At 41.3% G+C, this 13,284-nt stretch overlaps 1 protein-coding gene across 2 annotated transcripts in view; it reads right to left on the bottom strand.

Annotated features, from left to right (window-relative positions):
- CRADD (CASP2 and RIPK1 domain containing adaptor with death domain) overlaps positions 1–3,092 on the bottom strand; it is a 76,941-nt gene extending 73,849 nt beyond the window's left edge. The window contains exon 1 of one of the 2 annotated variants that reach the window (XM_064702059.1): positions 2,802–3,092. The gene's annotated coding sequence lies outside the window, so the exon portion shown is untranslated. Of the gene's footprint in view, positions 1–2,307; positions 2,404–2,801 lie in introns of those variants that run through there. The other variant, XM_064702060.1, reaches the window with a different exon arrangement.
- Between the last annotated feature and the right edge of the window lie 10,192 nt (positions 3,093–13,284).

The raw sequence follows: 13,284 nt of genomic DNA, 5'->3' as shown, positions 1-13,284 counted from the left end.
AAGATGCAATTCAAGATTAAGAGGGGTAGAAACATACCTTAAATATCAGGTCGTTCTCACCCCTGAATCATCCTGGAAGACAGCTCTGGAACTCAACTGTTCTGACGAGAAGAAACTTTCTTTGAATTTCCACCTCAAATTTATCCCCTTCTATTTATAGGCATTTCTTCTGCCAAAACTGTTCCTTAGCTTAAATAGCTCTTCTCCCTCTCTCCTAATGTGTTCACAGGAATGCATCAGATGCCCTCTGCCAGCTTCCATGTCACTTGACTAACACTCTGACTAGACAAAAACTGAAAAAGATGCATTTTATAGCCACTCTACAAAAGAATAATCAGGGTCCAGGAAGACCAAGCAGCTCATCCAAGATCAAGTCAGCAGTCCATGCCAGACTTTCAAACCAAATCAAAGTATTTCAGCCAGTCCTTAATGACAAACATATCCCTAGGCCCATTAATGGCATTTGAAAAAGAAAATGACAGGACAACACAATTAAATACCTTCTCATTACTAAATAATGAAGTCAAAAAATAGCAGCAAGTGTTGAGTGTGATTACCAAGAGGGTTTCTCACAATTAAACTAGACACTGCTGTTTGAACCACTAGACCTTGTAGAAACTCTACTTCGCTGAGCTAGAGGATACAAGCAAGGAGAGACAGAATTTTCAAAGCTTTTGCATGAAACCTGATGAGATCTTTTTACCATCAGAGGTGCCTGCTGACTCCCAGGGCCCCATCAAAATTGTGTGGTTGGCCTGGTTGTTAAAATCCAGGAGGGTGACCAACAGAACATACTGGCATGTAAACGGCACCTTGGACAGAACACAAGAGCACAGAGTCATGAGAGAGAGACTGGATGTCACTTGTCTGTGATATCCTCTGACAAAGCTACTTTCCAAAAATACTTCCATCAAGAGTCAAAAGCACTGCTGGAAAGCATCTTCCTGGAGGACTCCATCTTTCCTGGGCTACTCAGTGCATTTCTCATCTACTGAAGTGAATCTCAAGGTGCTTACCTTCTGTCTAGGGATCATGTGGGAATCAAACACTGCTATGCCAGCCCATGTCCCTAAGAAATGCTAGCTTGCCAAGCACAGTTCAAACATCAAACTCCATCGTGGACTGAGGCAGTGCAAGCAAGGAGACAGACAAGGAGCAGGCAGGAAAGAGAACTGGATTTTCCCACTTGATGTTAGGATGCTAATTTTGGACAGGTGAAGCTGAAGATTCTGATCTCCAACACATAAAACCTTTACACTACAGAAAGCAATCTCTGGACTAGAGCAAAATTCAGGCAGTAAATCCTACTACTTCTTCCTTCTAGGAGAACACCCTTGAGCTCATGAAGCACTTGCAGAGTTCAAGAAATGCATCCAGCAGCACCTCTGAGGGTGTCATCTAAACCCAGGCAGAAAACTGCTTCAGATACTACAGGATTTTTGCGTTTCACATTCTGAATGGGCCCCAAGAGTCCCCATTCAGGAGCCTCCTCACATGCTGGATGACTGTACAGAACTTGTCGAGTTCATCTTCTTCCCAACCAAAGCAGCCAACACTTTTCAAAAATAAAGCTCTTACAAATCAAAGGTTTGCACCTTTGTGCATTGAGAAATGCCTGTCAAGCCAGGAATCAGAAGGGAGAATTTCTGCTGTAAAAGCCCTTTGCCTTGCTGACTGCAGAGTGCACACAACTGAGGGTTTAAAGTCCTGGCACTGGCCTGGTAAATTTCCAGGATGGAGCATACTGATTTCTAAGGTCTTTTTAAAGATCAAGTATTTCTTTGTATGCGTTTACTGTGAGAATCAAAGGTCTGAGTTAGGAACTAAGCAGATAGATACAGAAATGTATCAGGATTTTGATGTGTAACAGTGTTGGGACAGAGTGCAACAGCTTTAGTGCAACACAGAATTATCAAATTCATTTTAATCATAGCCTGTACCTAGGAGTTCAAAGTAAAGCTCTGAATTAAATTTAGTCGAGTAATTTTACAGAAAATGAAAATATGAATGTCCATTTACCAAAAATATGACTCAAGCATTCCCCAGATATGTCTGAAAATTGACCTTTTCCATTATAAAGCCAAATTTTAAGAAATATAGCCCACGACCTGCTGAATGAGCACAGTCCTTGACTCATCCCTACACCAACACAAGCAGGTTTGCATTTTTCTGGATCTGACAGAGTAACTGTCCATGAATGGGGACAAAACTTTTGATAAGAACCCCTTCTGACATTAAAAAGGCACATTCATTCAGTTTTCTTGCTAGAAACATTTCACCGTTTTCTGGAACACCCACTGCACTCACCTGCCTAACCCATGAATTATTCTGGCAACTGACAGCAAGCCTGTGGGTCAAAAGTCTTACACATCCCCCCACCCTGCCGGGAGGAGGAAGAAAAAAAAAAAAAAAAAAAAAAAAAGCAGCAAGTTTTGCTTTTGCTTTTAACGCTTTCCCTGCCGAGGACAGGCAGCTGCTCCTCCGGTAGCAGCCAGCGCCAGCTGCCCGCACGGCGCCCGAGCCCCCTCAGGCAGCAGCAGCCCCCGGCCCTCCTCCCGTCCCGGCCTCCCGCCGGGCAGGGCTGCGCCAGTGGAGGCGGCCCCGCCGCCCCGGCCCGGCCTCCCCGCCGAAGCCCGGCCCCTGCCCCGGCCCCCGACGGGCTCCGCGGCACCGCTCTCCCGCTTCCCCCTCGACTGCGCCTGGGGCGGGACGGGACGGAACGAACCGAGTGGAGCCGTCGGCAGCGCCCGGGGGAGCGAGCAGTATGCGGGGAGCGCCCGCCGCCCCCGCCCCGTACTTACACGAGGGGAGCGGGAAGCTACCCAGGACGCGCCGGCGCCCGCGGAGCTTGCGCGGGGAGCACCATCTTTGTTGAAGGCAGGAGGGCTCGGCCGGAAGCCGCCGCCGCTACCGCCCTGCTGCGGGCCGGCCGAGGAGGGGCGGCCGCTGCCGGGCCGCCAGCGCGGGAGGGGCCCGCGGCCGCCATGTCAGCTGCGGGCAGCCGGGCCCGGGCGGCAGCAGCCGTGGCTGGGGAGGGGGCCGCAGGAAGGGACCCGGCGGGGCCGCCGCTGCCCGGTGCCGCCGCTGCCCGGTGCCGCCGCTGCCCGGTGCCGCCACCGCTCGGTGCCGCCGCCGCTCGGTGCCGCCGCCGCCGCAGCTCGGTGCCGCAGCCGGGGCGAGGGCGGGAGGTGTCTCCGGCAAGGAGGCGCCTTTCTCGGAGTTTGGAGGACCTGCTGCGCTCTCAGGAGTCGGGGCGGTGGGGGTGTTTAGTGAGGGGAGGGGTTGTGTCTAAAATTAAATCAGAAATTACGAAATTGGAATTTTAATGACATTAGAAACAGCTGATCTCATTACTCTCTAGGCATACTGGTTCGTATTTTTGAGTATGTGATAAGCTGAACTTCATCGTGGTGCTGGCATCCTCATATCAAACACAGAGCAGTATTATATCGTATACTGTACACATTTGGCTTCATTACTTTCATCTGGACAGCCTGAAAATGAAGAAACTTTAATCGATGAAAATAATTTGTTCAAGTAAGAGCTGGCCTGTGTCTACTGCATTGCTATGCACAATCTTGTTGTTTTATTCCTCTATTAGTGAATACTGTATTATTCACTTAATTTTATACGGATGCCTGGAACTGAAATACAGTAGAAAAGAGAAGACGGTGATTCACAGCGCTGTAAAAATGAGGCGGTGTCACTTTCACTCACACATCATGAAATAACTTTTTTCCATCTTTGCATAGGTGTCAGGTGTCACATTGGGATTGAGTGGTGTCAGCCCTTTTTCTTTCATGTCGGGACCGCAATAGCGATGAAAGGAAAAAAAAAAAAAGATCTTCCAGTGCTGGAACGTACTACCTTTGAAGTTGCAGGCAGGCACAGCAAGCTGGCTGTGGTCTGCACAGCGTGCTGATACCTACCCTCTGGAAAAGCAGGAAAGGTGGTTGCTGCACTGCTGCTAGAAACGTCATCACCTTGTGAATCCCATTTGTACACTCTGTTTAGACTAATCGTACAAATTTAAGGGTATTTGAAATACTTAAGGGTATTTGGAAGCTGGTGGTGGAAACCTTTATGTGCCTTTCCTAGATACTGTACCCAAGAAATACTTGCCATGGAAAAATGTAACCAAGAGCAGAGTTCACATTCTGCCTATACTTAACATGATATTTATCTACAAGATTTTGCATAAAGATAGGCAGCCACACTCAGGAATCTTAAATCCTTTTCCTTTGATTTTCCTGTGGCTGACAGTTGAGAATATATGTGGACACAGAATGTAAATCAGCCTTAAATGCAGAGCTTGTACGCTGGTTTTAAGAAATGTTTTTAAAAAATGGATACACATATCATGTGGCCAGCTTCTGCAGAGATGCTACTTATTTGGCAGTTTTAAAGCAGTGTTTTGGTTTGATGATGTAACACTTTTATCTGCAATTATTTGCAGGTAATAAATTGGATACAGGGGTTTAAATTACTTGTGAATAATTGATAAATAATATCTTATTACATTTGATAAACCAAGGTAAATTTTTTTTTTTGTCTCAGGCACATGTTAGTCTTCTAGGAATGCAGACATAAAAATATCTAAATGCTCCTCTGGGTTGTTTCAGAGCAATGCTTTAACATATTTGACAACACTGGAAGCCACACAAGTAACTCATCATCGGTAACTCCAAGACAAGAAGTATGCTGCTGTTGAAGCCAAAGTACAGCTGAGGTGGTTTTAAATTTTCTTGCCGTGACGTTTGTAATAGTAGTTGTGAGGAGATGCATTTGTAAACAGTCCAGAGCAGCTCTGGGGAGCAGAGACACCACAAATGTCTGCATGATCATTCCTCAGCACAGCAGTGCAAAGCTACTGAGAGCTTCCTGTCCCAGCTTCTCGTACTTCTGATTGTCACTGCTGCCTTTTTTTTTATTTCTTTCAGTCATGATCTAAGGAACTGTATTATATCTGGAATTGGAGTGACCAAACTTGGAGACTTCAGAGAATCTCAACATTGCAATCCTGACAGCTGCTTTTAATTGCATATAATGTGACTGCATTTTAAAACAGAAAATTAGAGCAAGCAGTTACATCACTTCATTTACTGTATCTTTTTGCCAGATGAGGCAATTTGGGTTTTTTAATTTTATACTATCCAAGAATGTCTTAGAAAGTTAGCAAAACATATGGATATGCACAGAGCAACTCCAGATTCCACCCAAGGAAATTAGAGCAGCTACACAGTCAGCATTTAGTCACGTATTTGCTTGCAGTCTGAACAGAGATAGAAAGAAGGAAAGCAGTGAAGGGAAACAGATAGGCCTAGGAAGGGAGAGGACAGCACCAGAGGTCCAAATCTCAGTAAGGGAAAATCTGGCGTTTCCTTTTCATTCCGCTAGTTAATAACTAGTGCTGCAAATTTATTTAGTGGAAACTGAATACGCTACTGGTGTTTTGAGTTCAACTTTAGCAACGCAGCCAGGTTTTCATTATATAGTACAGGTACAGGATAAAGACACACAGTCCTAATACTTTAAATCCAAGGAGAGAAGTCCTTAAATTCTTTGTTTTGGTCCCATTTGGGTTCAGCCCTCACTAAAGGTCTTCCACTTCCATTCTGGTCCAAGTTCAACAAAACTTGAGAGACATGGTTTGGTTCTATTTCAGTTTTAAGGACAAATACATACATATATTTTATATCTGTTTGAGCCAGTTTGGTGTCAACTCAGTGCCCCACTAACTGCTCAAATCTCAAAGCTAACCATGTAGAATTAAAAAGCCATTTCCTAGATTGCAGATCAATGGACCATAATAGTCAGCCCTGCACATCAGTATCCTCAGACTTTTTGTCTTAAAAGCTTGTTCTGTCTGGTTCTGCATATTGAGGGGCCATCAGTGGTCATCAGGCCACACTTTTAAGGACTGCTGAATTCAGGGTCACAAGTCCAAACCTGTGGGAACCAAGCTAAGCAGCATCTCTTCTCACATGCTATTCACTTTACATGTAGGTTATTCCGAGTCATAATCCCAGATTTTTACATTTATTATGTGCTTTTGAAAGCTCACTTAAAAGTCACAAACCTTTTTAGAAAGGTTTGTGTACCAGAATAGTGAGTTTTTTAAGAAATGCTTTTTATAGAGGATCCTTTATGCTAATTAGAGTCAAGCTGTATCCAAGCATGTGTGTAATTTGTTTTCTACTGACTAGTTTGTTTTCTGCTGATAACAAGAGGCCAAATGTGTTCTTAAAACTGGCATAAACAGATTTAATGTATTAGGATTGGGCTGTTTTCAATTGTCTGCAGGACAGCATTCCAGCTTTAGAGACAAAAGAAAAAATAGGAGCCTCTAGATTTGTTTGTTAAAAGCACATCTAATTGGTTAAATCTCTCACAAAACCTCAGAAATTAGGAAGGGAAAAGAGAAACGTATCTTGTATGCTTGCCTGTCAATTTTAGAAAGAAGAGCGCAGAAAACATTTCTGTAAGTGATATGTCTCAAAAACCGTGGTAGAATGTAAGTCAGGGTGAGCCACACTGGGTGGCCTGAAGGCCAGATGAGGGTTTTGCAAACCATTGCTGTCCACTGCTGTCCCAGGCAGTAACCCCTTCCCTTCCTCCCTCTTCTCTTCCTCCTCACCCTGGCCCCCATTGCCCTCCCCTTTGCAGCTTTGCCCTCTGTAATGCTGACATCCAAATCTCCTGTGCCACTCTCTGAAAACCGGGCTGGTGCCAAGGAAGGGAAGGGTTTGGGATAGAAAGTTTCCCCAAACTGTAGACCAAATCTTGGGCATGCTGTGCTGGATGCTGGCAGGGTTTGAGGGCACTAGGCGGTCACTTGGGAAGGGGTCCCGCTCTTCAGGTGGCTTTTGCTACTAGAAAAATGATTCCTTGTCCCTCCTAAAATAGATGGCAGGCAGGACTGAAGCACATCACTGAAAGGGATCAGACCTTGGGCTGCTGTGTAATTGTTCTGATACTTTGTAACTTCTATTCATTAAAATAATAAAGACTTTAAATTCAATGCAGATCAAAGAGAGGAATTAATATAAAATATAGGTGACACGTCATGAACTTCCTCAAAAGTAGTAGTTTATTAAAAGGCACGTCCAGCACGTAGATAAAATATAACACACAAAGTTCTAAAGCATCTTAAAACATAGAGTTTGAAGTGACTCTGTAGTGTCTATACATTTACATTTGTTTCCATAATAAAAATAAATGTTTATTAGCAGTACTGCAATGAATTCTTAGTGCTTTTTACCATGATACAAATAATCTCTAGCAAAAAGTTGAGTGAGAAATAGTTATAAAAAGGAAGCAGGCATCCACTGCAAAACTTTAGTATACATTTCATTTTAAAAATCTAGTGTATTATAAAAATAGTGTACTTAATACTTGCAAAGCATGACTCAGTATTTTTCAGAATCTGTAGTCCTTTAAATATATGAATTAATGTAGTTCTCTATTTTTAAGTTTAATTTAAAGATTCATTGAGGAGACAGATGAAATACTGCAAGCTTCTTATTATTTCTTATTTATTCCAGACTTATTAAATTATTTTTAAATGTAAAGCACCATTTTATTAATATGAGAACAAAGAAAATTCACTAATTAACCTGAAAATCAAACATTGGCAAATAACTAAAACTAAATAAAGATTGAAGTCTGAAATCTTTTCACAAAACCAACTTACTTTATTTGCAAAATACAGCATATGAAATGGTTTTCTAATATTTTAGATAAAAGACTGGAAGGTTGCCTTTGTTTAGGGGGAGAATAGCTATTGCTTTTTGCAATCTTCTATTGCTTTCCCTGGATTTGAACTGGACAAACTCATATATTTTGAAAGGTTCTTACTGTAAGGTTAGACTTCAGGAGCTAGCAATGATTCATGCAATGTTTTTACAGATAGCCTCACAAGATATTTGTTACTGCTTATACCTTTCCCATGCATCCTGTTTCAAACAAAAAATACTCTTCTATTAAAAATTCACTTCATCTATTTTGTTCCCTTTCAAAATGAAACCTGCCTGCCTGCAGGCTTGTGAAGCATCCTGCAGTAGGCACTGCATCCTCTGTCAGGGGAGTTAAAAAAACCAGATAAATTTCCAGAAAGCCTCTCACAAGCAGCTTCCCTCGCAGAAAAACCACGTCTGAAGCATTCCAGCTCAGGAAGGAGCTGTGCCATATCCACTGCAATCTAGTTGGACAAGGATCTCACTTTCCTAACTTACTTCTCTCTTTTTAGCAGTGCAGCCAGTCAGAGGTATTGCCCTCACTGCAGCTTAAGTCCCTATCAATGCTATTTGTAGTATAAGCCACTTTTCACCCCATGCTGAGAAATTACAGAATGTTGTGTCCACTGCTTTACAGATGGATAAATTGCAGCTCAGTCTTTATTAGTGCTCTTCCTACAGAAAATCAACCAGCTCAAAATCCCTTGAACAGTAAGAGTTGATCCACAACATATTCTGCCCTCCAGATGTGCCAAACAGAGTAAGAAAAAAACAAATGTGTTTTTAAAAAGGTGTCCAGAGCAATCTCTCAAATTTGGAGATTCCCCCTGGGGCAGAGTGTGGGTACAGTGAGTCAGCCCAACAGATCCTATTTCAGGGCTGCAATCTAAAGACAGTTAAATTGTAACAAAGCATTTTGAAAGGGGATTTTTGCCCTTTCAGCTACTACATTTACAACTATTTTTCATAAAATCCTGTTTTCAAACCTGACCCAAATAGAAGAAGAATTTGCACTGGGCTTTGAATCTTTCCCCGTGTCTAACATGCCTCTGCATTTAATATTTGTTAGCTAACAGTGCACCAAGTTGCAAACCTCAGCTATGAAACATCAGTTACAGAACAGTTTGACTGGAATCAAAAGGATTTACTTACATAAAGCCTGCCCTCCAGTGAAAGAGAAATCAAGATAGAAGCACTGAATTTGTTTGTTTGGGGTTTTTTTTAGTGTATTTTGTTCTTTGCAGCGCTCACCACTAAACTTTTTCTGGATATTACCTGTTTGAAGTTTTTTCCTACTAAATGCCAGCTCATTCCTTATGCTAATATAAATGGCTTTTGCTCCAGCATTATATTCCTCCTTAATAGCATAAAAAGGAGTGGTATTATTTTGGTATTTCAGTTCCTGGAAAAATAATGGCTCCAATTCTGGAAGAAAACAAAATGAAACACAGGTGCAATCCCTTTTAAAAAATAGATTCTAAGTAGAATGAGATACACAACTTATCAGGCAGCTCAATCAGCAAATTATGGTGATATATTTTTGTATTTCTGTAAACTTTCTCAGAGGCACTGGCTAATTTAAAGCCCTGCAGATAACCTGATCAATAAACACAGTTAATCCCTCTCCTGCTTGGTAACCCTGGCACCAGGACTTACTGAGTTTGCCATAAGCTATTTTTTTTTTTTCTCAAAATTGAGCAATCTAGCCAGACTTTGTCTATGTGTGGATTCAAACTGTACTGATACTAGTTATTCCCCATGACCTTTAATCTCTACTAGTACACCTTTCAGCATTGTACTCATCCAGGTGGTTAGTTATTTGATACACCTTGTGACAAGTACCACCTCTAACAGGAGCTGCTGGCTTTTCCATGTCCTTTCCCTTTAGTCCCTTCTCAGACATGAAAGCCAGACAAAGTAATCCTCAGAAAGCAGAATATTTTCTCATCTTGTTCCTGGCAGCTGTGTTTCACCTGGCTTGTGCTCTCTAAGACAGGAGATAAGGACCAGTGATGGTCAGCCCCTGAACCAAGTCTGCCTCCCCCTTCCTTTGACTGATATTCAGCCTGTTGTAGAAACGACTCAATTTTAGCAATGCTGTGGCAAATGGCCATGTTGTTGTAAACAGACCAGTTATGTGTCAGTGGAATGTTCTTTCCAGGCATTTTCAGTCATGCTAATGGCTTAGCAAAATACTGAGACCTGCTGAATCTAATGCTAATAGAGAAGTGCTTTTCAGGAGCTAGGCTGAGATACCACAGCAGCTTGTCATCCCCATTTCCTTTGTGTATACAGAACTAACCAGCTCAGACCTTTCAACTAACTTCTGTTATTCTATTTAGAAATTCTTTGGTTTAGATAGTAAAAGTTTCATTAATTTCTATATTTTTAAAATAAAATTTCTCCTTTCAACAAAGTTTTTTTACTGTTATTGAGAATTAGCAATGCAGTTTTTAAAACCCCTCAAGCCATTGTTTCCTCTAGCAGTAAATACAATACTTAAAATTATTTTAATGACTGCAAAGTTGGCAGAAATTTTATTTTACTTTATTTTAAATGACTCTTAGACATGATACCAATGTCTAAAGATATCTCTTCCTATTTCCATTATGTGTTTTGGCTTAAGGAGAGCAAAGCCCTGATATCATTTGACTTACTTTCCACTAGTGCCTAAGATTATAGCCAAAGGAAAAATCAATAGGATTGTTATCAAGAATACAAGAAAAAGCTATTGAAAAGAGCATATAAATAAATAAAGGTTTTTAAACAATCTTTAACGAGGTAATTTACCTGCAGGGACATTTTGCTAAAACATGAGAGTTGGCTAAGGTACAAAATCCACACAACTACAGAACTCTCTCCTCCCTGTGCAATGTAGATTCTGTTTTCTCAAGGTGATGAGACTTAGTCTCATTATAGGAGTAAATTCCTCATTGTTGTAAGATATAAAAAATTCCCTTTGCCCTCCATATTCTGGTGAAAAATTTTTTCTTCTTGCTAATAATTTGATACTGTTTATCTAGAATGTGGTTACATAAAATACAATTAGGACAATAATGACAAGATCAGATTAAAATAAGATTACTTCTAATGCAATGAGCACAGCTGCTTGGTTACATTCCCACTCTACCCATTCATCTTGTACTCAAACCATTTTCTGTCTCAAGTGATACTGCCAGCAGGAAGATATCCCCACAACTAAAATACTGCCCTAGTTTACACTTCTGCTAGGTTTAGTGCTAAACTAAATACTATCACCAGTTCAATTTTCATCATTCATATTGCAATTGTGTTTATTTTGGTTGTTTTTTTTAAGCATCACCTTTTAGGATTGTAGGATTCTCAGATTTCACTTAAGTGAAGTGAAGAGGTTTTTTAACATTCCAGGTATAAACTGGAAAATCTTAAACTCCAAGACTCAAAAAAGAAAAACCAAATCAGTACATGGGGTGAAAAAAGCCTTAGGATTAAAGTCCTTATCATGATTTGACTCATGGGCATTGAACCTGTGAAACTGGCTTTGCTGCACACTCTGTACTAGCAATTCAAGATGATATATATCAGTTAGAAGTAATTTTTATAATCTGAAAGGCCCACAATTTAAAAGCTAGTGCTGCAAACAAGATACAACATCCATAGGGTAAAGAAAAAAAAGGCACTGAAAATTTTTTTAAATGTTTGAACAACATGTCTGAAAATTTTATGTCTGAAAACTCACAGTCTTCATGCAAGATCTTTGTACTGCTGAAATCTAATCATGTTCTATCATCAGATTTTTTGTAGCAGAACAAGTAATTCCTCTGTGCTGCCTTAGAAAGAAGCCAAGCTTTCTGCAAGCTAAACTGTGGTTTAGTTTTACTAGTGCAATGCATCACCCTAGGACTGGCATCCTAATGAGGACAAGAACTGTGCTTTCATACAAAGAGGACTAGTTCCCCCTCCAGTCTGTTTAAAATATTGTTCACAGCTTCAAGCACACACTAGAGTTACAGAGCCTACTTTTCCTCACAGGATCTGATGCAAATGATACAAAGTCTAGGTCGGTATGCTCAATGTTTGGTGACTTGATTCCACATCACAGTAACTTGATTAGTTACAAGAATGACCACCTTTCACTTTGCCAGCACTCCTTGTTCTCAGCCTGCCAATTGCCCTTGTGCTTTGGAGAACTGTTATTAAAAAAACCCAGCAAGCTTCCCTGCATCTGCCCCTTGTTGTTCCTCAGAGCTTGGCTCTGCTGTGGGCTACACTTGGCCTGTGACTGCTCACACCAACAAGCCACAAATAATTTCTTATATTTGCAGCATAGCAGTCTCATTGCACCCCAACGCTCTTATCTTCTCAGTCTGCTTGCTCCAGCACTGGTATTCATGATGTGAAACCCCCAGGGATTTATTATAAAGGTCCTCAGCAGAATGTGTTTACCATTGAGACCCCAAGTGTATCATCCTGGCTGAAAAGGCACAGAAGTAGAATGTTAACACAGCAGCAGATTAGAGGGTTTGTCACTGTGATGGAAGTTATTCCATACAGCAGTTCTCTCAGCACAGGAGAGAGCTAGGCAAGAACTGTAAGAAAAGATTCATCAGAATGAAAAGTGTTCCCAGGAACACAGTTTTTTGACAGGCTCTGCTCACAGGAAAAGCTCCTCAGCCTGAGGGTGGCAGATCTTAGCAAGACTGATGACAAGAACCATGTAGTTATGACACATACCTAAAATACAAGAGCTCTTTGGGCATGGCAACCAAAAGGTGGTCACCATATAATGTGAAAGACTTCCAAATACATCTTGGCAAGACATGGGGAAAATTTTACATAAAAAATATTTTGATTTGTTTTTCAGAAAAAAACTCTTCCTATTTCTATACTAAAACTTGAGTTTAAAATGGGGACAGAAAATTTGAGCCATGGAAGAGGAGAAACCCACCTTTTCCATAGAAAGAACAAGAACATATAAAGTATATGCCATATCAAGGAACCATCCACTCTGCCTCATGTTCTTGGTGCCTTCTATTTCTCAATGGCTCTGCTACTCATTTCTGCCAGGATGTTACAGACAGACAGACAGAACTGAGTGTGTAACACTGGGAGTTTAGATGCAACAAATAAGCTGGTCAGGGCCCCAGAGTTTATGAGAAAGGACAGAACATCTTGAAAGTACAACAGAGCAGTTAAGTCACAAGGAAAACAAGATTATTTTATGTTGTTTCTATTTCAGCCTGGGCAAAGCTAGATTACAGCAAGTCTTGACAACCCTCCTTGTTCAAGCACAGGTCTTGGCTTTAATCAACAAATAAGCTTGGGAAAGAATTAAAACTTTTAATTTGTTGACTAAGGGCGAGTCTATGTCCTTGTTTCTCTCTTACTGCTTTCCTATTTTTCTCATCCTGTGCATTTCTTCTATTAAATACTTTACCTTTGGGCTGAAGAATGGATACTGAGGGTCTTAGTCCCCTCTTCCTCTTTAGAAGACTACTGAAACAGAAAAAGCAATGTCCTGTGCTAATACCCAACTACAGGAATTCAGCAGGCAGCCTCTAAGCCACTA

The sequence above is a fragment of the Zonotrichia leucophrys genome, chromosome 1A, assembly GCF_028769735.1.
Source record: "Zonotrichia leucophrys gambelii isolate GWCS_2022_RI chromosome 1A, RI_Zleu_2.0, whole genome shotgun sequence".
Lineage (NCBI taxonomy): Eukaryota > Metazoa > Chordata > Aves > Passeriformes > Passerellidae > Zonotrichia > Zonotrichia leucophrys.
This window is presented reverse-complemented; position numbering and strand designations above follow the sequence as displayed.